The sequence below is a fragment of the Carcharodon carcharias genome, chromosome 23 (assembly GCF_017639515.1).
Source record: "Carcharodon carcharias isolate sCarCar2 chromosome 23, sCarCar2.pri, whole genome shotgun sequence".
Taxonomy (NCBI): Eukaryota; Metazoa; Chordata; class Chondrichthyes; order Lamniformes; family Lamnidae; genus Carcharodon; species Carcharodon carcharias.
The window spans coordinates 43,919,648-43,947,048 of record NC_054489.1 but is presented as its reverse complement, the minus strand read 5'-3'; the positions used below and the strand labels follow the sequence as shown (position 1 = coordinate 43,947,048).

The 27,401-nt window shown below is 42.2% G+C and overlaps 1 protein-coding gene and 2 pseudogenes across 1 annotated transcript in view; 2 read left to right on the top strand and 1 right to left on the bottom strand.

Annotated features, from left to right (window-relative positions):
• Positions 1–17,850, bottom strand: part of tanc2a (tetratricopeptide repeat, ankyrin repeat and coiled-coil containing 2a) — a 920,169-nt gene extending 902,319 nt beyond the window's left edge. The window contains exon 1 of the mRNA XM_041217622.1: positions 17,757–17,850. The gene's annotated coding sequence lies outside the window, so the exon portion shown is untranslated. The remainder of the gene's footprint in view (positions 1–17,756) is intronic.
• LOC121269284 lies at positions 780–898 on the top strand (annotated as a pseudogene).
• On the top strand, positions 1,392–1,510 carry LOC121269283 (annotated as a pseudogene).
• Positions 17,851–27,401: the final 9,551 nt, after the last annotated feature.

Sequence of the window (27,401 nt, the reverse complement as noted above, 5' to 3'; positions counted from 1 at the left end):
AAGTACACGTTGCCTACAAAAAGAAAATAGTGTTTAGTTAATAGTGTTTTTTTTAGTCATTTGTTATGTGAAACATTTTTACAACATGAAACCTTGCCATGTCATTCTTTCAGCTTGAAACTGGAAGTTCAAATCTATTTTTAAAAAGTTATCAGTATCTACGGAGATCGTAACAATATGATGAAAAACACATCGAGATTGGAATCATTTGGACAGAACCTCAATGATTATCCTCATCCACGGTGCGTGCTATGTGGAGGGATGCTTTTGAACAATAGTTCACAACAATCTCTTTTATGCTGACATTTTGAAACGAAATGCAAGCAATACAAATGACAAGAGTTTTTTAAACACGTACTGACACAACCTTTGGCAAACAAGAAAGTTTTACATGGCATTTCAGCAGATGACAAAGCAGAGACCCTTGAAACATCGTACATGGTGAGTTTCAGAGTGGCAAAGTCGGGGGGGCTTCATATACAGCCGAGGATCTAATACTACCCACAACCGCAGACATGGTTGGCAATATAACTGGGGAAAAAGCTGCAAAAGTAATTCAAATTGTACCACTGACAAACATCACTGCAATCCAGCGCATTGATGACAGGGCTGATGACAATCTGACTCAATTAGTGAACTGAATGATTAGCGATCATTTTGCTCTGGAACTGTACACATCTACAGGTGTGGCAAAGGCTTGGCCTGAATAGCCAAGTGGTTATGGTACTGGGTTTGTAACCCCAAGATCAAGAGTTCAAATCTCACAATGGCAAACTATGGCCTGTGGCCATACTAGTCTGGTAACGGCTGATCTCGTCTGATCTTGGAAGCTAAGCAGACTCAGACTTGGTTAGTACTTGGGTGGGAGACTTCCTGGGAATACCAGGTGCAGTAGGCTTTAGCTTGGCCTAAATAGCCAAGTGGTTATGGTACTGGGTTTGTAACCCCAAGATCAAGAGTTCAAATCTCACAATGGGAAACAATGTGACTTCATCTGAAACAGATGGGAACGGGTTTGTACTCGAAAGAGTTACAGGTGTGGCAAGCTTGGCCTAAATAGCCAAGTGGTTATGGTACTGCGTTTGTAACCCCAAGATCAAGAGTTCAAATCTCACAATGGGAAACTATGAAACAATGTAACTTCATCTGAAACAGATGGAAACGGATTTACTCAAAAGAGTATCAAGAGTTCAAATCTCACAATGGCAAACTATGAAACAATGTAACTTCATCTGAAACAGATGGAAACGGGTTTGTACTCGAAAGAGTTACAGGTGTGGCAAGCTTGGCCTAAATAGCCAAGTGGTTATGGTACTGGGTTTGTAACCCCAAGATCAGGAGTTCAAATCTCACAATGTAACTTCATCTGAAACAGATGGAAATGTGTTTAAGCCTTTGGCCATACTAGTCTGAAATAGCCTGATCTCGTCTGATCTTGGAAGCTAAGCAGACTCAGGCCTGGTTAGTACTTGGATGGGAGACTGCCTGGGAATACCAGGTGCAGTAGGCTTATGGGGTGTTTTGTTGACCCCTTCAATCACATTTTGATTTAAAATTTGTAAGTTTCCTTTAAACTTTTTTCTTGGTTTTACAGCTGACCTGAATTAGGGGCTGTGCCTGATTTATCCCAATTTTGTTGATTTGGTTTTCATTTAAAAGATTATCAGGAGTTCAAATCTCACAATGGCAAACTATGAAACATGTAACTTCATCTGAAACAGATGGAAACGGGTTTGTACTCAAAAGAGTTACAGCCAAATATCAGCAACAGCAAATCAAGAGTTCAAATCTCACAATGGCAAAACTATGAAACAATGTAACTTCATCTGAAATAGATGGAAACGGGTTTGTACTCGAAAGAGTTACAGGTGTGGCAAACCTGGCTCATAGCTTACGTGAAGAATATTTAGGAAGGGTCAATACGAGAGGACATTTATTTTGCAAACTGCCTAATCGAACAACAACTGAGGAGATTTTCCAGCTGCTTGACAGCTTCATCACTGAACATGGAATTTCATGGTCAAAATATGTTCAAAACTCCACTGGTGGAGCCAAATCAATGACAGGGAGGCACAGTGGAGTGGTGGCACATGTGAAAGCAGTCACCCTAAATGCAATGTGGGCACAATGCAGCATACACAGAATTACTTGTCACTAAGGACACGCTTAACGGAAATCCTTGTCAATGCTGTGAGAATGGTTAACTTTATAAAAGTCCATCTCCTGAATTCACGCATCTTTTCCCCTCAATGTAATGAAATGGGAAGCTATCAATCTGTTGCTTTATGTCTGCATGACACAGGCTGTCCTCACGTCTAGGCTACATGTCAAAAACAAAAATGCCTGGAAAAACTCAGCAGGTCTGGCAGCATCTGCAGAGAGGAACACAGTTAACGTTTCGAGTCTGAATGACCCTTCAACAGAACTAAGTAAAATTAGAAGAGAGGCGAAATATAAGCTGGTTTAAGTGGGGTGGGACAAGTAGAGCTGGACAGAGGGCCAGTGATAGATGGACATGTCAGATAGTTTCCCTCACTTAAATGAGATAAATATAGGACTCCAGGGCTGAGTGCAAGAATTTTCAATGTCCAAGACAGAATTGAAGTCAAGTTGGACTTATTGTGTGGAGGAAAATACTGAAATATTTCCAAGCCTGCATGAATTAAACTTGCAGGACAGCATGAAAGGTGACATCAAGCAACATGTCACTGAACTGACACAGCAGTTACATAGTTACTTCCCCTGATGGACAACAAAAATTGCTGGGTTCACTACCCTTTCTCAAATTTTCCAGCAATTCCCATGTCACAAGGAGACCTAACTGTAAGAGAACAAGAAAGGCCCCTTGAAATAGCAACAAACGGAACACTTAAGATTGAGTTCCAACAAAAGCAACTGGCAGATTTTTGGATCCAAATGCAAGCAGAGTATCCTCAGCTGTCAGGCAGAGGTATCAAAGCTTTGATGCAGTGCGTCAGGGCACACCTTTGTGAAAGAGGGTCTTTGGAACTCACTGGAATGCAATCAAAGCATCAATACCATATGCGTGTTGAAAACAGTTTGCAACTGAAAATTGTCACCCATATCTCCCAATTTCCTTCACTTATGATCCAATGATCAAGCTCATCCATCACGTTAATTGTAAGTTTAAAAATTATTATAGACATATGCTTATCAGTAATGTGCAATTACAATGATTTACAAAACATGTGGTCATTAGAGGGACAATTAAAAAAGAAACTACCTGTGGAAGTACTCAAAAAGTTGCTAAATCTGATTAAGAGGACGCAACCACTGGCTTAATGCATTGGCAAAGCAAAGCTGCCTGTCTATTGGGTTAAAGTTAAGAGCTAGTCTACGAATATCACTTATGAAATTTTTGAGATGAAATCTTATTCCAGTGGAATTCCAACTGGAAAACTTAATTGATCATAACCCAAAAATCATACAAAAAATTAATTTGGAAAAACCTCATTGTAAAAGTAAATAACATTCCACATTTCAAATCTTATTTCTTCAGGTAAGAAATATATATGATTCTGGAACACATCCTTGAAAATTTGCCTTAAAACTACTTCAACTCTTGAGAAAGCATTTTTTAAAAATGTTTTAAAAAGCTCAGCACTAAAAGCTCACCACCACTTTCTCAAAGGCAATTAGGGATGGGCAACAAATGCTGGCCTAACCAGCAAGCCCACATTTCACATCCTTTGAAAGAATAATTTTTAAAAAGCCAAGAGTTGATAGGGCTGGGGAGAACAAGAGATACTATTCAGCAATCGCTGCTGGAAACACAACTTTGTGGATTCCATGAGACAATGGTCTAGATCTACCAGTTTCCAGGATGCCAGAGACTGAACGTATCCCAAAGGTGCATTACGGGACTCCTCAGAACTCCAAATTTAAGGACTCCTTGGAATTGCCCGAGAAGTCTGAACTTCCGATAGGCAAATTAGCCGCTCCCTGGAGCCCTCTAAAAAAAGTCTCCGACTCTGAGTTAGAGGGTTTCAAGAAAAATACCTAGTCTAACACATGGGTAATTATGCAGCTTACCCACAATTACTCTCACTGACCCACCCCCCAACTGCCCCCCTTGACCCCCCCAACTACAGCCCAAACCATCGACCCTCCCTGATCCTATCCCCTGATCCAACCCAACTCACCCCTGGTCCAGCTTGACTAGCCCCTGCCACCCAACCACCACCTTCCAACCCAAATTGACTTGCTTCACCACTAAACTCCACCTCCCAATCTGACCCGGCTCCCTCCAACCTGACCCACCCTACCCACTTCCTCACCCACTTACCTTACACACTTAGCTTATCTCTGTAGCTTTTCTAAGAAGATTTTGGACATTTAAACTCTTTATTTAGCAGAATACAGCAGCTAGCGCCATTAAAAAAAGGGACATGGCTTATGTGCTTATTCTCTGCACTGCTGCCTATAAAATTTGCTGCACTTAATCGGTTGTAAACCATCCACTATCAGAAAATCACTCAAAAATCAGAGGAAGGTAAGTATGCATTTTTTGTCTGATCAGGGTCTGAATTAAGGTTTCCGATCCTGATTGGAAAATCTGGGCCAATAAGGACACTTCAGTTGTAATGTGGCATGGTAACAAAGCACAAACAAAACCCATGGAAAGAATGGATTGTTTCAGCAGGGATGGAGAGAAACTGTTAAGGAAGACAAATAAAAGAAGTGTACCTGATTTGCAGAACAGACTGGTTGCAGCACTGGGCCCATCAGGTATTATTTCTGTGAAACTGTGTCCATTATCATTTAATATAATTAAATTTCATATTCCCATTTTCATATTTCCTCTCTTCAACTGTCATGCCTCCTTCCAAACCAAAGATCAGACTGATAATTCACTCTATTACCAATGCAATTTTCATACACTAGAAAATGCAATTTTTCTCTCACTACATGGAGAAGCACTAAACCACAATGCACAACCTCCCCATGGATCCAACACATTGTGTGGAGAATTGTAGTTGTGGGCCAAATCCTACAATTCCATGGCAAAACATGATAAACCAATTTGCCCTCAAAGGTCTCAATTTTACTCAAATTATTTCCCAAGAATGACAACCAGTAAACATGAGGCATAACCCTCGCATTTCAAAATATTTGCTGTGCCATGTTCTTAATCCATTGAGCATCATCACAGCTATGGCTGTTCATCTTATTTCTTCTGCAACCTGAACATAAGCGCAGAATAGTTTTGAAAAGACTCGTGAAAATTAAGTACCACTGTCAATAATTTAGTCCTATTTAGCCAATGATCGCTTGTTAAAATGCAATGAAATTAATGGTTTATAGATGAGGATAGATTTCCCCTCTGCTGCTATAGACAGTATTTTGCTGGCCCAGGCATTGGTACACTACAGGTGTAACAGATAATCAGTGTCATCCTTTTGTGGCAGATTTTAGCTAAAGCATTTGGCAGATAATATTACTGACCTTGACAGAGCATGCAAAATTGTATGTGCATCAATAATACATGCATACACACAAAATAATCAATCAGTGTGCAAGCGGTTTGTCCTATTCCCCTTTTTTTTAAATTGTATTACAATGCAAAGATGCACAGTCAGCTGGATTAATCCGGAATACAACACTCAACCACTTTAAATCAATGTTATGCTTAATATTGTCTGGTCCTCACAAAGTAGTAAATTCAAACTGACTATAAGCAGCTCAAAGAGAGATTTGCTAACATACATATATAAAGAAACTAGCAGTCTTAAATATGAGGAATTCATTCCAAAGAAATTAATGGATACTTCTAATTATGCTAAATTATCAAATTATTTCAGTTAGAATAAAAAGAACACTCCAATATGCTCTTGATCCCTCCACAATATATTCTAGAAAAATGCAATGAACACAATCCTCAGGTCTTACACTCTGCATTCATGGCACAATTCCTGACTCAAAAAACAACTTTAGTCATGCCACTGTAGGGACACAAACCTGTCTACTCCCCTTCAGCGAAAACTGATAACATAATTGAGCATAGAAATCTCCCCAGCATGCTCAAAACCCACTGCAGGCTTGCGAGACTGGTACAAAAACAAAAATACCCAGAAAAACTCAGCAGGTCTGACAGCATCTGCGGAGAGGGATAGAGTTGATGTTTCGAGTGCGTATGACCCTTCATCAGAACTAAGGCATATAGGACAGGTGGAGCTCGATAGGGGGCCAGTGATAGGTGGAGGCCAAGAAGAGATTGCCAAAGACAAAAGAACAAAGGGGTGTTGACGGTGGTGATATTATCTAAAGGATGTATTAATGGGGGCATTAAGGGTAGCAAGCAGGACAAGCTAGTGGCAAATGGTCCTAGTGGGGGTAGGGTGGGGGGAAGGGATTGAAATGGGCTAGAAGGTGGAGATGAAACAATAGATTGAAATAAATTTCGGGGAGGGAAGAGAAAAATATATTTGTAAAAAAAAAATTATACATTATTGGAGAAAAGGGGATCAGAAAGGGGGTGGGGATGGAGGAGAGAATTCATAATCTGAAATTATTGAACTCAATATTAAGTCCGGAAGACTGTAAAGTGCCTAGTCGGAAGATGAGGTACCGTTCCTCCAGTTTGCATTGAGCTTCACTGGAACATTGCTGGTTGCCTGTCCACCTATTATGATGGTGAGTGAAGGGCAGAACATCAAATGGCCTGGCATCTGATTTTGCTTCTTCATGCTCCCAATATACATTAAACACTATAACCCTGGTCACTAATCTTCCCAGCCACTGAAGATAATAATCATTGGAAAAGGCAAAGACAACCATGGGCAATTTCTGGAAAAACTTGGAAAATTCTTCCCAATTTTCCCAAGTACATCATGGTTACCCATGGAGTATCCATAATGCTGGCATGAACTAATCAATTAAAGCAACACATTTTTAATAAGATGAAGTTACTTGGCAAAGTTGCTTGGTGAACCGAGTAAGTTTAGTAACGTTGTGTCTGGGAAAAAAAAATCACTTTCTGAAACTAACTTGATTGAGTTTTTTGATGAGGTAAGAGAGGAGCGATCAGAGTAATGTGGTTGATGCAATGTAAATGGACTTCCAAACCAAAAGTAATTTATAATAGACTTGTCAGCAAAGTTAAAGCCTATAGAATAAAAGGAACAGTGATAAGCAAGGATATAAAGTTAGTTTAGTGACAGGGAAGTGAACAATTGTTTTACAGACTGGAGGCAGGCACACAGTGGGGATCCCCGGTTCCAAAACCATTGTTTTTCTTGATATATATTAATAACCTAGACTTGGGTGTGCAGGGTACTATTTCAAAATGTAGAGATAATACAAAACTTGGAATACTGTGAACTGAAAGAAGGACAGTGATAGACTTCAAGAGGACACAGGCAGGCTGGTGAAATGCGGATATATGGGCAGGTGAAATTTAATGTAAAGAGGTGTGAAGTGACATATTTTGGTAGGAAGAATGAGGAGAGGTAATATTTAAAAATGATACAATTCTAAAGCAGGTGCAGGAGCAAAGGGAGTTATATATATGTACACACATCGACGAGAAAGTGGTTAACAAGGCATATGGGATCCTGAGGTTTATAGAGTCATAGATTACAAAAGCAAGGAAGTTATGGTAAATGTTTAAAAAAAGACAGGTTTGGTCTCAGTTAGAGTATTGTGATCAATTCTGGGCAGAGGGTGCAGGAATGATTTAAGAGAAGGGATGAGGGACTTCAGTTATGTCAGCAGGTTGGAGAAGCTGGGTTGTTCTCCTTAGAAAAGAGAAGGTTGAGGGGAGATTTGATACAGGTGTTTAAAATCATGAGGGGTCTGGACAGAGTAGATAGAGGAAAACTTTTCTCATTGGTGTAAGGGATGAGAACCAGAGGACACTGGATGGCAAAAAAACCAAAGGGAACATGAAGAAAATATTTTCCTTTTACACGTGTAAGAGGTTAGGATCTGGAATGCACTGCCTGAGAATGTGGCAGAGGCAGAATCAATCATGGCTTTCAAAGGGAACTGGTTAATTATCGGAATAAAAAAGAATTGCAGGGCTACAAGGAAAAGGTAGCGATGTAGAACTGTGTTGTTCTTGGAGAGCTGGCACGCACACAATGGACTAAATGGCCCCCTGCTGTAAACATTCTATGATTCTAACACTTCCCCTGAAAACAGTATTAACATAATCCACATCCTAGAAATAACAGAAATTATCTTCACTTGCCATTTTCTCAGAATAAACCCACAAAAATCTGCACCATTGTTATAATATTCCAAGAAAAAAACCACCTTCCAGCAGCTGTCACACTGTTGCCACATTTCAACAATTTTAGAATAAAAATGCTACATGTGTTCTTTAATTGCTCCTTAACCATTAATTGAAATATTAAATAGCCAGTTAGCTCAGGAAATACTGTGTTAATGCAAGAACGAATAATGGGTTCTTCATCAAGCCTCTACAAATCACTTTTCTACTTTAAATGCATTACATAAATCTAAGTTGTTGCACGCCATTTGCAATGTCATGAATAGACATTAAATAATGGATGTGAAAGAATAAGCAATTATGTTCACTTTTGAAAGAGACTACTGGTAATCGAAGGATTATATTTTATTTGAAGGCAGGTGATAATCAACCTGAGCATGTCACTTTTAATAAGTGGAACTGCAGATTAAAGAACTGTTTGAGGGGCAAAAGTTGTACCTTAATCAATGTCTTAAACTGTGTATTTTAAAGTAATGACAAGATTTAGACATAAATTAACACAAACATTTGAAGTCAGCGCTATATGGCAGAAATTACCATCCTCACTACATACAAGCGCAGGTCAGAGATAGATCTACAGCACTGTATCCCAAATTCTGCACCCTTTTCTGACATGTAGGGGGCTTGTGTCGTTAGCACTTAGATTATCATTTCCTGCCCTTATATTTTCAGCAAACAAGCAGATTAATGTTGAGTGACAAAAACTTTATAGTTCTTAAGAACTGCACAAAAATAAAAAGGGTCAATTTCATCCTTTTATATCAAGACAGAATGAGGCAGTAAGATCCTTGGATTTATTTCACTTGAGGATAGAACCTGAAAAGCTGTAGATCATATATGCACTCAGGAAACAAACCGGATTACCCCCAGATGTGTGTTTCATATATTTATCCAGTGTTGGATGGCAAGGTTCAATTTCTCTGCCTATTCAATTTTACTGTTGTTTTCTAGGACAAATGGTATGAAAGCAATTGAATGTAGATCTATTGTTTCCCACCTGAAGCATTAGTTTGTGGCTATCTCCATGGTTACCATATCATCTTATGATCCATCTCCTACACTGCATCAGCACACAACTGTTTATCCCTCCACTCTTGGCTCCAGTACTTACAATCTACCTAAAGTTCATTACCATATAAAATACATCTGAAAAGGAGAAGGCCCTGAAGAAAAAAATTATATTCCAATGAAAAATAGATGACAGAAAAGCAGTGGCAGGAAGATTCTGTATCCCCTCCACTCCTCCGCTTTCCCCATGGAACATTTATTTTATGTCAGTGGGTGACTTCATTACCACATTAGTCTTGAGTGTATCAGCTTTAAATTAATTGCCAAAATTAAATTTCCAGCATCAGATTTTTCTTCCTTATACTTGGGTTTCCATAAATTTATCACCTAGAGATCAAATCATTGCTCAAAAATGGTCATACATGATCTGTCTTGCATACCAATCACTTTTCCCCTTGCAAATGTGTATAATTTACTAACAATAACCACCTACACCACCTTCCTAGGTAATATGTCCAATATATGGATCAGATTAGGACAGCATAAGAAGTGGTCATTCAGCCCAACATGCCTGAACCAGTTCTTTCAAGTAACAATCCAGTTCGTTTCATTGCCTTTTCTTTGCATCACTAATTGTTCCTCTGCAAGGTTTAACCAATTCCCTTTGAAGGCTACAATTAGATCTGGATCCATCACCCTATCAGGCAGTGCCACTTCCCATTTGGGAATTGGGAACAAAACTTTAAAAATACATTTTCAGTGGCAGAAAACAGCTTAGAAGGGTTATTTTGAAGCCAACTGAAAGCCCAGACATTGAAAACTACATGGTTCCACCATAAATGTCAACAGATCAATCATCATATTTTTACATGAAACATGGGAGGTTTGGTCATTGAATATACTTATCCAGAGCACCCGGATAAATACTGCTGGAACTGGAAGGGTTAATTATCGCCAGGTGCCTGAAACAAACAAGTATTTCATCAAAGCAAACCAGCTTGTCCACATCGACACAAACCAGCGAAGCAGCGCCAAAGGATGCAATTCCACCCAGCTAGTGTGCATTGCCTCTATCAAAGAGAAATCCAGTTAGTTCCATTTCACTGCTCTTTCCCTAAAAATTGTTCTGTTTCAAGCATTGATCTAATAACCATCTGAAGTCTACTGTTGAATCTGTACTCATCACCTTATCAGTCAGAGCTACTTGTCCATTTGGGCATTGGTAGCAAAACTTTAAAAATGGAATTTCGGTGGCTCAAAATAGGTTGAAGAGTTGTCTTAAAGTTAACTGAATGCTCAGATATTGAAGACTGACATGGCTCCATCTTAAACGTGGGCTGGTCAATCACAGACATATTTTTACAGAAACAAGGAAAGAGTTTGAATGAGTGTGACCACCCAGAGCATCTATATGAAAATGCTAGCATGGGAAAGGTTAATTATTCCCAGATGCCAATAAAAAACAATTAAATCCATGCCAACCCACAACAGCTCACTAGCTCTGCCCATCACCCAGCTGGCCCCACAACGACACACTAGCCACCACCTGTAGGCACACTAGCCCCCACGATTGCCCTGCAACAGCACACTAGTCCAATGATGACAAGCTTGCCGGCCAACCCCGCAATGGCACAAACCAGACTGTATAAACAATTAAGTTTAAACTTTCTGATCACCTTCCTCCTTCAAAATCAATACCCATTAGTCTTGTAGATTGTGATTATGTACCAACTTGTAATTATAGCAATCATTACTGTTAATTTTACCTATGCCCCTTCAAATCTTGAATCATTGCATGTTACAGCAACGAACCAATCAACCATCCAGGTCCATGCCAATGTTTGTCCCCAAGATCCACCTAGCTTAATCCCACTTTCCTGACCACACCCAGCCACCTTTAAGCTTCTATTTTCCAAGCAAGTAATTCCCTTTTACAAGCAACTCACCAAGACTCCAATGATAGCATCTTCCAAACCCACAACCCCTACCATGTAGAACAAGAGCAGTAGATGCATGGGAACAAAACCATCTGCAAATTACCCTCCATGCTATCCACCATCCTGACTTGGAATTATATCGCTACTCCTTTACTGTCATTGGGTCAAAATCCTGGAACTCCCTCCCTAACAGCACTGTCGGTGTACCTACACCACATAGACCACAGTAGTTCAAGGCGGCAGCGGCTCATCCTGACCTTCTCAAAGTTAACTAGGGATGGGCAATAAAAATGCTGGCCTAGCCAGCAATGCCCACATCCCATGAAACAACAAAACATTTCTCGACACTGCTTGAACTATTTTTGACAGAATTTCGTATTTCACTTTTAAAACTTTTTCTTTGCAATTTTATTTTATTCAAACAATGTGGACTTCCCTGGTAAGGCCAGTATTTATTTCCCATCCTTGCCCTCAAGAAGGTGCTGGTGAGCCACCTCCTTGAATACAAACGAGTGGTTTGCTAGGTAATTTCAGAGGGCAGTTAAGAGTCACATTGCTGTGGGTCTGGAGTCACATATCAACCAGACTGGGTCTTCCCTAAAGGGAGTTAGTGAGTCAATTGGGTTTTACAAAAAAAGTGACTTCATGGTCACTATTAAATTGAATTTAAATTCTCCAGCACACAGTGGGATTTGAACACATGCCTTTGGATTGCTAGTCCTTTAACAACCATCATCTCACTGACCAATGAAAAGAAGTTTTTGGTATCTGCCCACCAGAATTTTATAGAATCTTTTTAATGCTTTTGCTTTTCAGTCTTTCTCCGTAACGGAAACCCTTCATCTCTTGTCATATCTTGATTACACTTTTCCCATTACTTTTATATTGTTCTTATAGTAATTAAGATTATACACACTGTTTCAATTACCAGACTATGGTTTTATACAAATTCAGCATTATTTCCTCAATTTGTTCTCACTGCCTCTAGGTACAAAACCAAAGAATTCACATGCCATTTCTACAACTTTAACTACTTGTTCTTCCACGTTTAATGATTTATGTATTGGTACCCCAAGTTATCTCTGGCCTTCTCCTCATTTATTTAAATTCTTACCTTTAATGTTGCACTTCCTTTCCCTATTACCACCTCCAAAATGTATTACTACACTAATTTCTACACCTATCCTGTTAAATCCACCTATATCATTCTCCAATCTTTCACAGCCATCCTAACAATTTGGTGTCACCAGTCAACTTTGATTTTGTTCCCTCAATTCCTAAATTCAGATCATTTGAGTATTGGGGAAATAGCTATAGTTCCAACAAAGACCACAAGTGGCACAATCAACAAGAAGTTGTATTTAATAACACCTTTAACATAATAAAACATTCTAACCGGACTTCACGGGAGCTTTATAAAACAAAGTGTGACATCAAGCCACATTAGAAAATATTAGAGGAGATGACCAAAAGCTTGGTCAGAGGTAGGTTTTAAGGAATGTCTAAAAGGATGAAAGCAAGGTAGAGAGGCAGAGGTGTTGGGAGAGTATCCCAGAGCTTGGGGGCAAGGCAACTGAAGCCAGTCACCAATAATGGAATGATTAAAGTTAGGGACCTCAAGAGGCCAGAATTAGATGGGTGCTGCTATCTCAGAGAGTTGTGGGGCTGCAGGAGATTACAGAAGCGGGGATGACGGACAACATTCAGTTCTGTTTGTAATTCCTCAAACAATGAAGCAGTCGTGCCAAATCTAGGTTTTGGTTGGTTAAGTGGCAAGTAACATTCATGTGGCATGTGATTAAGTGGCAGTGCCAGGGAGAACCAACAATTGTCCATTGACATTCAATGGCATTATCATCACCAAATGCCTCCCATCAACATCTTGAGGGTTACCATTGGCCTGATATTTAAAATAAACATAAGGTTGAGAGGAGATTTGATAGAGGCATTCAAAAGCATGTAGGGTGCAGATAGGGTATATAGCGAGAAGCTGTTTCCATTGGCAGGAAGGTCGAGAACAAGGGGATACAGATATAAATAAGGGTAATGGCAAAAGAACCAATGGAGACATGAGGAAAAGCTTTTTGTTTTTAAACACAACGAGTGATAATGATCTGAAATGCACTGCCTGAGAGTATGCTGGAGGCAAATTCATTCGTGGATTTGCAGGACTACGGGGAATGGGCGGGGATGCTGGACTAGCCAAGTTGCTCCCGCAGACAGCTGGCAAAGGCATGATGGGTCAAACAGTTTCCTTTTGTGCTGGAACCATTCTATGATTCTATGGCTATTAAAACAGTTCAGAGGCTGGATATTCTGTGACAACTGGCTCACCTCTTTACTCCCTAATGTGTCTCCAGTACCTACAAGTCATGAGTCAAAATTGAGAGAGAATACTCTCAAGTTGCTTAGATAGATGCAGCAGCGACAGGGTGTAAGTAACTTAACATCTAGACAAAGCTATTACTTCACAGGGCAGCCAACCTAATAGTTTAGCTTCTGCCCACTCCACTACTGATTTACCGTGGCTGCAGCATGTACTATTTACAGGACATTCTGCAGCAAGTCAACAAAACTTCAGCAGCAGCATCTACCAAACCATCAACCTCTACCACATAGAAGGACAAAAGCAGAGGCTGCATGGCAACACCATCACTTGCAAGTCAAGACCCCACCCTGACACTCCTTCATTTTTTGCAAGGTCAAAATCGTGGAGTTCCCTACCTAAAAGCATTGTGAGAGTACCTTCACCATATGGGCTGCAGCAGTTCAAGAAGGTGACCCATTACCACCTTTTCAAGAGTGAAAAGGGCTGGACAATAAATGCAAGCCTTGCCAGTGATGTCTACATCCTGAATGATAAAATAAGAAGAACCCCTGTGAACAGCAATCACCATCTCTCTCCAAACTAGCAACCTCAAATCTCAATTAAAAAAATGCTGTATTGCTGAAAAAACAGACATGCTGTCAAAGATTTTCATCTTGCTCTCACCAGGACAGATGCAAGAATGCTAAATTTCAAAGGGAACAACAATTCATACTACATGAGAAAAGGGGTGCTGACTGATTGGCAAGTTGACTCTGGTTGACAGTGACATGGGGATAATGCACTGTCGACAGTGATGGTGGTGTCATTGCGTTGTTGACAGTGATGGCTGGGATGCTGCTCTGTTGAAAGTGATGGTTGGGATACTGCATTGTTCACAGTAATGGTGGGGATACTGCACTGTTGACAATCATGGTGGGGAAGCTGGGCCTTTGACAGTGATGGTGGGGACCTACGAGTTCCGCACCAAGTCATTCACCATCCTGACTTAGAAATATATCGCTGTTTGTTCGTCACTGCTGGGTCAAAATCCTGGAACATCACTGTGGTATACCTTCACCACAAGGACTGCTGCAATTCAGAGGCAGTTCACCACCAACTTCAAAGGGCAATAAATGCCAATGTCCATATCCCATGACTGGCTAAAACAAAACACATCTCTGCCAGTTTTAGCATGCTATCAGCCAATATTTCCAGGTCCTTACATTCTGTCCTGTAAACCAATATGGTTTAATTATTAATTTCCAATGCTTACTCAGTCTGCACTTATGCACATTAAACAAGATGTGCCGCTTGTCAGACCAACATCCTAATCTACTCAAATCCCACAGTTCCTTTTGATCCCTTTGGTCTATGATATTTGAAAGCAGTCCCTCCAGTTTCTAACAGCCAATGTGATACAAATAACTGTTTCGATTTCTAAATCATGTGTTAAAACATTGTTAAAAAAAAAGCACCCAAGGTACACTTCTAGTCATCTACTTGCATTTTTATGCATCTCCACATAAAGCTACAATTTTTATGTTTCTTCCAATTCAGCCAATTTCCAAACACTTCAGAAGCACTGTGCTCACCCCAATTTCTTGTTTTCAGACCTTATGTATGGCACTGTACTAATATTTGCTAAAAGATAAATATATAAAATTTTCCTTGTCCACAAATTTTGTTACCTCTTCAAAAAAAAATCCAGAAGATCTATTAGACATTAACATTTCTCTCATTGCCATGCTGACACTCTCTTAGTAGTCTATGCTTCTTTGCTAATTTTTATCTCTTTTCTTCAGGTTGCCCTTTGTTTTACCTACCATGGTTTCCCGGTTCTCAGGCCTGTAGCTCCAAGGAGGATTGTTTTGCTACCTTTAATAAATTGGCACAGCATTTGCCCTTCTACAAGTGAAGACTTAATTTTACTACTGAGGTTCCCAACCTTATTAAAACAAAGACAATCCATTCCAAGAGCTAAGAAATCCAGTATTTCAAGTGACGAGGAAAAAAGTGTCTGAATAATTTGATTATGTTGTTGATGTCAAGTTAATGTTGAAATATAGGATTTTTGGCTCCCTTAAAGTTTAATGGAGTATATCCTCACTCTTCCTTCCCTGCAACCCACAACTCTTGACAGAAAAAGTCCTGCCAACTAGTAAGAATTGTAGCAACATACAGAGCCCTCAATGCACATACCTGCAAATATTATGCAACCCGGATAGGGGCATGCACTCTGTATTTCATCAGTATATGCAAAAGCATACAAGCTTGTACAACATTTTTTTTAAAAATGTTTTTAGAAGCTCACAGCTAAATTGCAGGGATAGAAGACCAAAGTACTTTTATTTATGTTATCACACTTTGTGCAAAAAGGTCCTCTGCGTAACAATGAGCTAAGATATACCCACCATTAAACTGTCAACTTTATATTAGTCCAATCATGGGAATAAATCACTTGCGCTCCTCTTCCTTTTACGTATAACACCAGATATTAAACCAATATATTTATTGCCAGTGGCTAACCTCACTTTCCTGGATTCCAAATAAAAAATCAGCAATAATCAAACACTTCAACTTTATACGTAGCTACCATAATATATATCTACACTGGGTGTACAAATTTAAATTATGCACTTGGCACACTGAGTTATTTTAACCAAAGACTAGAAGACAGCAGGTAGCGAATCAACAGCTTTCAATATTTAATTACAAACACAAGTCTTTTTTGCACATCATTTATATTTTAGAATTCCATGGAAATGAATGATTCATCATGACAGCTGTGAATTATTCATATTTTCATCAGGTTATTTTTCCCAAGCACAGGATGGGGATTATTATTTTAAAACTATGTCAACTGACATTTTAATTTCAATTATCAACAGACATATCTCAGAATGATTTCTCTTTCCCAGATTAATCTGCCATTATCCAGGGGCTAAGTGAACCTCCCTATCAAAAACAGTATTTTGATTTGATTTTAATATGGAGCCACGGGAATGTCATGTACACATACTTGAATTCATAAATATCTCCTAGCACCACTGAAATCCCAATTTTCTGAAAAGTGATGAATCCCTCCTGCAACAATCAATCCTGGAACCAAACTCTGCACACACCCATTTGTTTCAGCATCCTCCAGCAATGATTCCACCTGATACAGTTAGTACACACGATATATCCTTTTGTTTTCCTGGAGGAAAAGCATGAGACACAAAAACCAACCATCCCTCCTCGCGCGTTACTCTGGCGATAGATGACACAACATTAAACCACCCCCCCCCCCCCAACCATACCACCCCCACACCAAACCCTTTACAATATTTATAGCAAATTGCGATATAATTGAAGTTTTCTCTGTCGACACGACGATATGTGCAGAAGTGGTTGCCAATGCCAAGGGTGCATTCCCTCTCTCTCTCTCTCTCTTCCCCCCTCGAATGGGGAATGGAAGCAATGACTTTGTTCTATTTATATCCCATTCAAACACATCGCCTGTATGCTAAAACACAGGAGAGTGAAGAGAACGATAAAAACACGGTGGGTGATTGCTGCTGCTGCTGCTGGTGGTGGTGGTGCTGCCGGCAGTGTTACCTCCCTCTGACTGCACTGTGTGTGTGTGTGTGTGTGTGTGTATGTATATAGTGTGTGTGTACCTCACGCTGATATTAACCCCTCACCTGAGGCGGGCGGACGGACGGCCGCAGTCTCCCGGTCCCGGCGTGTGTGTGTGTGTGTGTGTGTGTGTGTGTGTCGCCCGGAGACAGCCTCCTTCAGCAGTAGTGGTAGTGGTGGTGGTGGTGGTGGCGGCGGCTGAGGAGGAGGAGGCCGCCATTCCCCGCTCCGGCGGACCCTGCCATCCCCCCGGGGCACCGTCTACAACCCAAACCCCAGCAGCAGCAGCTACAGCAGCTGCTTCTCTCTCTCTCTCTCTCTCTCCGTCAGATTTTTTTTATTTCAATGTTATGTGTGGATTTCTTACACAAAAAGGGAAGAAATCTCTCCCCACCACCCACCCCCCCCTCCCTCTCTGACAAGATAAAATCTCCAGAAAAATAAAAACTATCTGGTGTCAGGGTTTTTTTTTTCTCTCTCTGCCTTCAAAATCTGAGGGGGGAGGGGGAAGGGGGGGGGGGAAATAATAAAAACCGCCCCCACCCCACACATACCGACTCCGCTCGATCTGCAAGTGACCGGACGCCTTACACCCGACCACCCCCCTGCCCCCAAGCAGACACTCACTCACCATCCGAGTGGCGGCCTCACACCTCAGGGCAGCCGAGCCAGCGCCAGGGGGCTGGGCGGGACCGCAACCGCCGCCGTAACCCCGCCCATCCGACCACCCTCAGCCCAATCACGCCGTTCCCCCCCCCACCCCCCCCCCCCATCCCGATAACCGCCATCCCCATTGGTAGGGAGTCGGGGAAGGGGGGGGGGTCAAGACGCCTGGCCAATCGGAGCGCGGATCTCTGCTGATTGACGGGGCGAGCCGCCAAACAACTTAGGGGGATTGCCGGAATATTAAGGACTTAGAATATTCATGAGGTTCGAGGGCCAATGGGAGGGCCAGAAGGCGAAGCAACCTGAAGTTTGGATCAGGTAAAGAGCGGTCACGGGTGATCACAGCGCCTCCTATCAGTAGCATCAGGAATCTCTTCATGTACAATTTGGCCAAGCACCCGGTGCGGAAGGGGGTCGGGAAGGAGGAGGACCTCCTCGTGAACCTGCTCCTGGGCCTGGCCAAGTTGGCCATTAACAGGTCCAGGCAGCGGGCAATCGACAGGGGAGTCCCGCCCGATTGTTTATCCCTCTTCCACGGCTACGTTCGGGGCCGGATGTCCCTGGAGAGGGAGCACGCGGTGTCTGCTGGCACTCTCGAGGCCTTCCATGCCCGGTGGGCACCGCGGGGACTGGGGTGTTTTGTTGACGCCTTTAATCACATTTTGATTTAAAGTTTGTAAGTTTCCTTTAAACTTTGTTCTTGGTTTTACAGCTGACCTGCATTAGGGGCTGTGCCTGATTTATCCCAATTTTGTTAATTTGGTTTTAGTGGTTTTAACTCAAAAGAGTTACAATTTGGCCAACTTGGGTAGGAAGTTGGAGTGTTCAACTAAATACAAATTAAATCTGTATTTATACTGTTATCTTTAATAAAACTCAGTTCGACCTAATGCCAAAAAGTCTTACAGGGCACTTACTGATGGCCACCTTTGTGTGCGGCTGCATCAAGCGGTGCATAGACCCTCAGTACGCAAACACCAAGTGTCACTACATGCTGAGGTTCTACCTGTCCCCCGTGTTGCGAAGGATGGGTCTGGCCATGCAGCCGCGGAACGCTCCAAGTAGTTGGACTGTGCCGTACCACCTGTCCCTCGTGGAAAAATTTATGCAGAGAAACACCTTCGACCACAAGTCCGTCAGGCAGTGGTTGGCACGTAACGTCTTAAAGGCCCTGAGGGAAAAGGAGAGGGTGGATCCTGTGGGATGGTTCCCTGAGCAGACTGACAAAGTCATTTGGCAGAATGCCTCATCACCAGAACTTTTCAACAAACACCAAGATGTAGCTTGGCTGGTGGTGAGAAAGGCCCTCCCTGTAGGATCCTTCCTACATGCCAGGAGTCTCACCCCCTCTGCACGTTGCCCTCGAGGTGGCTGTGGTGGGGAAGAGACCGTTGTTCACCTCCTTGTAGATTGTGTCTTTGCAAAGAAGGTCTGGAGAGAGATGCAGTGGTTGTTGTCGAGGTTCATCCCGAGCAGTTCTGTGACAGAGGACTCTGTGCTCTACGGGCTGTTCCCATGGACACACACCGAGACAAACATCGACTGCAGCTGGAGGATCATCAACTCGGTGAAAGACGCTCTTTGGTCTGCCCAAAACTTGTTGGTTTTCCAGCGCAAAGAGTTGTCCCCGACCGAGTGTTGCAGACTGGCACTTTCCAAGGTCCAGGACTACGTGCTGAGGGACATAGTTAAGCTTGGGGCAGCCGCCGCAAAGGCGCAATGGGGAAGGGTCGCTGCCTAAGACCTTTCTGCCACAGTGCACTGGGGGGTTGGGAACTGTAAAGAGCCCCTCAGGCTGTACAGATTAAAATGTATGTCTGCCAAAGATTGAAATATTCATTGTTTTTTCTGATACACCATGTGTTTCATGTTGTAAAAGTTGAACCTGTTTGTATTTTTGTAATGGTGATTTGAAATGGTTCGAAATGTTTTTGAAGATTTATGAATAAAGTATATTTTTGCAAAAAAAAAGTCTTGCAGGGCACTTACAGGGCTGGGAACTGTAAAGAGCCCCTCAGGCTGTACAGCTTAAAATGAATGTCTGCCAATGATTGTAATATTCATTCTTTGTACTTGTGATTCATGTTGTAAATGTTGAACCTGACTGTATTTTTGTAATACAAAAACAGAATTACCTGGAAAAACTCAGCAGGTCTGGCAGCATCGGCGGAGAAGAAAAGAGTTGACGTTTCGAGTCCTCATGACCCTTCAACAGAACTTGAGTTCGAGTCCAAGAAAGAGTTGAAATATAAGCTGGTTTAAGGTGTGTGGTGGGGGCGGAGAGAGAGAGAGAGAGAAGTGGAGGGGGTTGGTGTGGTTGTAGGGACAAACAAGCAGTGATAGAAGCAGATCATCAAAAGATGTCACCAACAATAGAACAAAAGAACACATAGGTGTTAAAGTTGGTGATATTATCTAAACGAATGTGCTAATTAAGAATGGATGGTAGGGCACTCCATCCATTCTTAATTAGCACATTCGTTTAGATAATATCACCAACTTTAACACCTATGTGTTCTTTTGTTCTATTGTTGGTGACATCTTTTGATGATCTGCTTCTATCACTGCTTGTTTGTCCCTACAACCACACCAACCCCCTCCACTTCTCTCTCTCTCTCTCCCCACCACCACCACCCCCCCCATCCCCCCCCCCCCCCCCCCCCCCCCCCCACCCCCACACACACCTTAAACCAGCTTATATTTCAATTCTTTCTTGAACTCGAACTCAAGTTCTGTCGAAGGGTCATGAGGACTCGAAACGTCAACTCTTTTCTTCTCTGCCAATGCTGCCAGACCTGCTGAGTTTTTCCAGGTAATTCTGTTTTTGTTTTGGATTTCCAGCATCCGCAGTTTTTTTGTTTTTATCTCTGTATTTTTGTAATGGTGATTTTGAAATGGTTCGAAATGTTTTTTAAGATTTAAGAATAAAGTATATTTTTGCAAAAAAAAAGTCTTGCAGGGCACTTCCAATGGTCTTCCAAACTTCTATTAGATCTGAGATCTGAGAACAGCAATATAAGGCCTTCATGTGCCCTGTATCAATGTTGTGAAGAGCTACGGTGGGAACAGGTCTGTCATCAGGTAGTTTGGGATAATGGATCAAGAACAAAAAGCACATCACACGATATTAAAGTGTATTTGATCAGTGTGATTCAATTAGTTATTGGTTGTGTGAATCGATTTAAAATTAAAATACTTCCAGGAATCTTGACAGTTAATCAACAGTGGATCATTGCATTAACTTAAAAAGTCTCTCATACCTGTCCAAAGAAAAACAGCGCTATGCAATGGCAGAAGGGCGTTATTTTTTAAGTACATGCAACCTAAATAATTTGATCCTCAGTCAAATACAAAAATAACCCAAGAATATTTTGACAGTGATGACTTCTGAGAACCCCTCATCCAAGCCCAGGGATTCTAGATTGAAAACCAATGCTTTAAGTGCAGTTTTTCCTTGTAAAATATTGGCACCAATACACTGAACATGCCTGCTGACAACACTTGTAACAAATGTCCAACTTGTATAATATTGCCAGGTTCATAAATTAAATTCTGCTTGTATAATGTGGAATTCTATGTGGAATATTTACTAGTATGTTGGGGAATTTAGCACTCTGAAAATAAGTACACCTCTGCTGTTTGCAGATGATGTTGTGCTTCTTGCATTATCCAGCTCTGATCTCCAATGTGCACTCGAATGTTTCGCTGCCAAGTGTGACGCGGCTGGGATGCAGATCAACACCTCATCAGGAAAGTAATGGAAGGGGTCATCAACTGTGCTATCAATCAGCACTTGCTTAGCAATAGACTGCTCAGTGAAGCCCAGTTTGGGTTCTGCCAGGGCCACAGCTCCTGACCTCTTTACAGCCTTGGTTCAAGAAGCAGCAGTGTGTATCATCTACAAGATGCACTGCAGGAATTCACAAAGGGTCCTTAGACAGCACCTTCCAAACCCATGACCACTACCATCTAGAAGGACAAGGGCAGCAGATAGATGGGAAAACCACTACCTGGAAGTTCCCCTCTAAGCCACTCACCATCTTGACTTGGAAATATATCGCCATTCTTTCACTGTCACTGGTTCAAAATCCTGGAACTCCCTTCCTAACAGCACTGTGGGTTTACCTACACCACATAGACTGCAGCGGTTCAAGAAGGCAGCTCACCACCACCTTCTCAAGGGCACCTAGGGATGGGCAATAAATGCTGGCCCAGCTAGCAAAGCCCATATCCTGTGAATGAGTTTTTAAAAATTTGAGGTCATGGTTCTCTCCTGGAAAAGAGTAGGTTGCTCCCTCTAGGTGAGGGGGGAACAGCTTCCCTTTGTGGAGGAGTTCAAGTATGTCAGGATCTTGTTCGCAAGTGATGGCATGGGGGAGCTTGAGATTGACCAGCGGATCAGTGCAACAGCTTCAGTTCTGCGGGCGCTTTACTGAGCCATGGTGGTGAAATGGGAGCTGAGTTTTAGGACAAAGCTCTCGGTTTATCCATTGATCTATGTCCCCATCCTCACCTGTGGTCATGAACTGTAGGTAATGACTGAAAGGATAAGATTGCAGGTACAAGCGGCGGACATGCAGTTTCTCCACAGGGTTGCTGGACATACTGTCTGGGACAGGGTGAGTAGTTCGGCAACCTGGAAGAGCCTTGGAGTAGAGTCGCTGCTCCTCCAGATCGAGAGGGGCCAGTTGATGTGTTTTGGGCAGCTGATAAGGATGCCCCCTGGTTAGCTCCTGCTGGAGCTGTACTCAGCACGGTCCACTGGGCGAGACCTCAAGGCCAACCCAGGACACGCTAGAGGGATGACATCACTTGACTGATCTGGGAATGCTTGGGAATCCTCCAGGAGAAGCTGGAATCTGTGGCTGAGTAAAGGGAAGTCTAGTCGACCCTGCTCAACTTTCTGCCACTGTGACCCTCACCTGGAAAGGCGGTGTGAAAATGGATAGATGGAAATAAGTACTGCATAGTGTAATATTGCACAGTTTTTTAATAAAACTGTATGTCATGCAAGGTTTGTTTGTCATTGTGACATGCCAGAACAATGCCTAATAAGCACAAAGACCAAACAAATTAGGAAAGACCTACAAAATGCATATATACATAAAAATACACATACATATTGGATAAGGAGTATTATTGCTTTTGTACCTAATGAAGATATTGAAGTGAGACAGGAGGAACAGAAACAGATACCTGGAACAGGCAGTCATATAAAGAGGAACAGAGCAAAATGAAGGACTTCCTCAAATCAAAATACTTGCAGCAAGTTAAATCACTTCAGTTTGGAAACCTTGAAAATGTATGTGTAGGAAATTTGTTTTATTTTGTTAAAACGTAATAATTGTGAAAATGTTTTAATAAAATGAAAAGCAGAGATCAACAGTCAGCCAGCCAATAGTAGGAGCAGCCAAGCAACCTTAACAGAAAGCAAGTGGGAGCCATACAGTCAGCAGCAGCATCAGTTCCCCAGCCATAGCCAACCAGCCTGCTAGCATTTGGTCAGCCCTGTAGCATTCAGCCAGTTCCAGCTACACCAGACAGCCAGTAGCACAGTGCTGGAAGCTTGAATGTCAAGTCAGAACCGGAAAAGTCTCACAAAAACAGAAATAAGCACAAAAATGCAAGCTTCTATACTAACCAACTGTATCAGCAGGTACAAGGCAGAGGACAAAAACACATTCTGCCCCTCCTAAGTAGGATATAAGTTTAGTCAGCATGGTTCCAAAGAAGGAAGTTAGTGCATAAAGTCCAAGTTGAGCAGTCAAATAACCTTTATTATAATTGTCGAGTATTGTTCCACCTCTCCCTTTACTGCTGCCACCAATGTTGCCTCTGCTTGTGCTGTCCCTTTTTCTTATCTATGGTTGCTTGTGCAAGGGCTACATAATAACATAGAGCTGCTAATGATATGTTGGCTGTTCCTGTGCATTGCAAGCAATGTAGTGACATAATGCCAAGTGATCCATCTGAGAATATAACACTGACTATCTATAAGTTTCTAATATATCTATAAGATTCTGTCTTTCAGTGCCTCTTGGATATTGAAGACATCCAGAGCATCCGTAATAGCAATGAGGGGATTCATGAGAGTTGCTCTTAATACTGTATTATTATTGAGATCAACACTCGAATTTCCATTGGGTATTACTCCCTCCTCAACGATACAGCTCTGAAGAAGAGTCATACGGACTCGAAACGTTAACTCTGCTTTCTCTCCACAGGTGCTGTTAGACCTGCTGAGTTTTTCCAGCGTTTTCTGTTTTTTTTCAGATTTCCAGCATCTGCTGTATTTTGCTTTTCACGGAAAAACAGAATCACACAGTGCAGAAAAGGCCTTCGGCCCATTGAGTCGGCACCAACACATGAGAAACACCTGACCTACCTACCTAATTCCATTTACCAACACTTGGCTCATAGCCTTGAATGTTATGACGTGCCGAGTGCTCATCCAGGGACTTTTTAAAGGACGTGGGGAAACCCACCTCCACTACCCTCCCAGGCAGCGCATTCCAGATCGTCACTATCCTCTGGGTAAAAACGTTTTTCCTCACATCCCCCCTAAACCTCCTGCGCCTCACCTCGAACTTATGCCCCCTTGTGACTGACCCTTTAACTAAGGGTCCCTATCCATCCTGTCCATGCCCCTCATAATCTTGTACACCTCGATCAGGTCGCCCCTCAGCCTTCTCTGCTCCAACAAAAACAACCCAAGTCTATTCAACCTCTCTTCACAACTTAAATGTTTCATCCCAGGCAACATCCTGGTGAATCTCCTCTGCACCCCCTCCAGTGCAATCACATCCTTCCTATAATGTGATGACCAGAACTGCACACAGCACTCTGGCTGTGGCCTCACCGAGGTTCTATACAACTCCAACATGACCTCCCTACTTTTGTAACCTATGCCTCGATTGATAAAAGCAAATGTCCCAAATGCCTTTTTCACCACCCCACTAACATGCCCCTCTGCCTTCAGAGATCTATGGACACACACACCAAGATCCCTTTGTTCCTCAGAACTTCCCAGTGTCATGCCATTCATTGAATGCTTCTTTGGCAAATTATTCCTTCCAAAGTGTACCACCTCACACTTTTCAAGGTTAAGTTCCATCTTCCACTTATCTGCCCATTTGACCATCCTGTCCATATCTTCCTGTAGCCCAAGACACTCAAACTCACTGTTAACCACCCGGCCAATCTTTGTGTCATCCGCAAACTTACTAATCCTACCCCCCACATAGTCATTTATGTCGTTTATATAAATGACAAATAATAGGGGACCCAGCACAGATCCATGTGATATGCCACTGGACACTGGCTTCCAGTCACTAAAGCATCCTTCTGTCATCACCCTCTGTCTCCTACAACTAAGCCAATTTTGAATCCACCTTATCAAATTACCCTGTATCCCATGTGCATTTGCCTTCTTTATAAATCTCCCGTGTGGAAGCTTGTCAAAGGCTTTGCTGAAATCCATATAAACTACATCAACTACACTACCCTCATCTACACACCTGGTCACCTCCTCAAAAAAATTCAATCAAATTTGTTAGGCGTAACCTCCCTCTGACAAAGCCATGTTGACTAACCCTGATCAAACCTTGCCTCTCCAAGAGGAGATAGATTCTTTCCTTCAGAACTTTCTCCAATAGTTTCCCTACCACTGACGTGAGACTCATGAGTCTGTAGTTCCCTGGCCTATCTCTACAGCCCTTCTTAAATAGTGGAACCACATCAGCTGTTCTCCAGTCCTCTGGCACCTCCCCCGTGGCCAGAGAGGAATTAAAAATTTGGGTCAGAGCCCCTGAGATCTCCTCCCTTGCCTCTCTCAGCAGTCTGGGACACAAATCATCCGGACCTGGAGATTTGTCCACTTTTAAGCCTGCCAACACCTCCAATACCTTGTCACTCCCTATATCAATTTGCTCAAGAACCTCGCAGTCTCTCTCCCCTAGTTCCACACCTTCATCCTCATTCTCTTGGGTGAAGACGGATGTGAAGTATTCGTTCAACACTCTGTCCTCTGGCTCCACCCATAGATTGCCCCCTTGGTCCCTAATGGGCCCTACTCTTTCCCTGGTTATCCTCTTCCCATTGATATACTTATAGAATATCTTGGGATTTTCCCTACTTTTATCCACTCTATTCATATAATTTTGCCCTAATATGCCTATCAGTGTAACAGAGACCATCTATATTAACATGTATCTTTTCGAAACAGGTTTGTTAAGGTCTAATGGAATCAATTTAAGTGAATGTGGGAAATGGGCGGGTTTGGGTTGGCTGCCATTTTTCACCCCTCCATTTGTCGAGTGAATTTGAGCAGGGTGTGAGACGAGTACCCAAACCAAATCTGTCTGTTTGCCACCCAGGAAGTTAAATATATATCCAGCTAACTCCAGAAAGGTAACATGTATGCTGGGCATAAACCCTGTGTATGCCCACTCGTCAAACCCTGTCTCTGCCCTCTGCTTCTAAGAGAACGTGGTGGTGTAGTGGTATTATCACTAGGGTAATGCCCTGGGGGGGCAGGGTTCATGTCTCATCACAGCAGATGTTGAAATTTGAGTTCAGCAAAAAAAAAATCTGGAATTAAAATCTGATGATAACTATGAAACTATTGCCGGTTGTCATAAAAACACATTTGGCTCACTAATCCCCTTTTGAGAAGGAAATCTAGTCTGGCCTACATGTGACTCCAGGCTTACTCTTAACTGCCCTCTGAACAAGGGCAATAAATCCTGGCCTAAGCTGTTGATGCTCATATATAAATATTTGAAAAAATCTTTTGCTTACAAATCACTATCTAATTTTACCTGTATCTGGCTGATGCTTAATGCTCCTCTCATTGAGGACCTTTGCTTTTCTTAGTTGTGTGCAAAAAACAAATGGGACATTAATTTGTGGAATAGACTTGAACTTCAAATCTAGGCTGATCTCTCAGTGCAGTACTGAGAGAGTGCTGTATTGTTGGAGCTGCTCTCTTTCAGAGAATCACAGAATCACAGTGTAAAAGAGGCCCTTCGGCCCATCGAGTCTGCACCGACACATGAGAAACACCTGACCTACCTACCTAATCCCATTTACCAGCACTTGGCCCATAGCCAGATGGAATGTTGAACCAAGGTCCCATCTGTCCTGCGCCATGGGCATAAAAAGTCCCATAGCACTATTTTGAAGAAGAACAGTTGTGTGGGGTTATCTCTTGGCTGAGTCTACCATCTGTCCAAGCCATTCAATGATGTGCACATTTTGGGCAGAATTTTACATCCTGCAGGCTGGTGCATGCCCAATGCGATCGGGTGTAAAATAGTGCGCGGTGACATCAGGCGAGCATCCCGACGTCATCGAGCACTCACACGATATTTCAGTCGATGGGTATGCGCAGGAGTCGGCAGCGTGACAACTAAGCACCGTGCGCTGAAAGCTCCCCGAAGGCTCAGAGCTTGATTAAGGCCCTTAATCAATTAATTGAAACCTATTTTTCGCAGCCCGTCCAACCTTGACTGTTGGCGGGCGAGTCAGCCAGGTAGCCTTTGGATTTTTTATGAAACCTCATCCACGGGCAGGATGAGGTTTCCAACAGTAATTTTAAAAAAAATTTTTA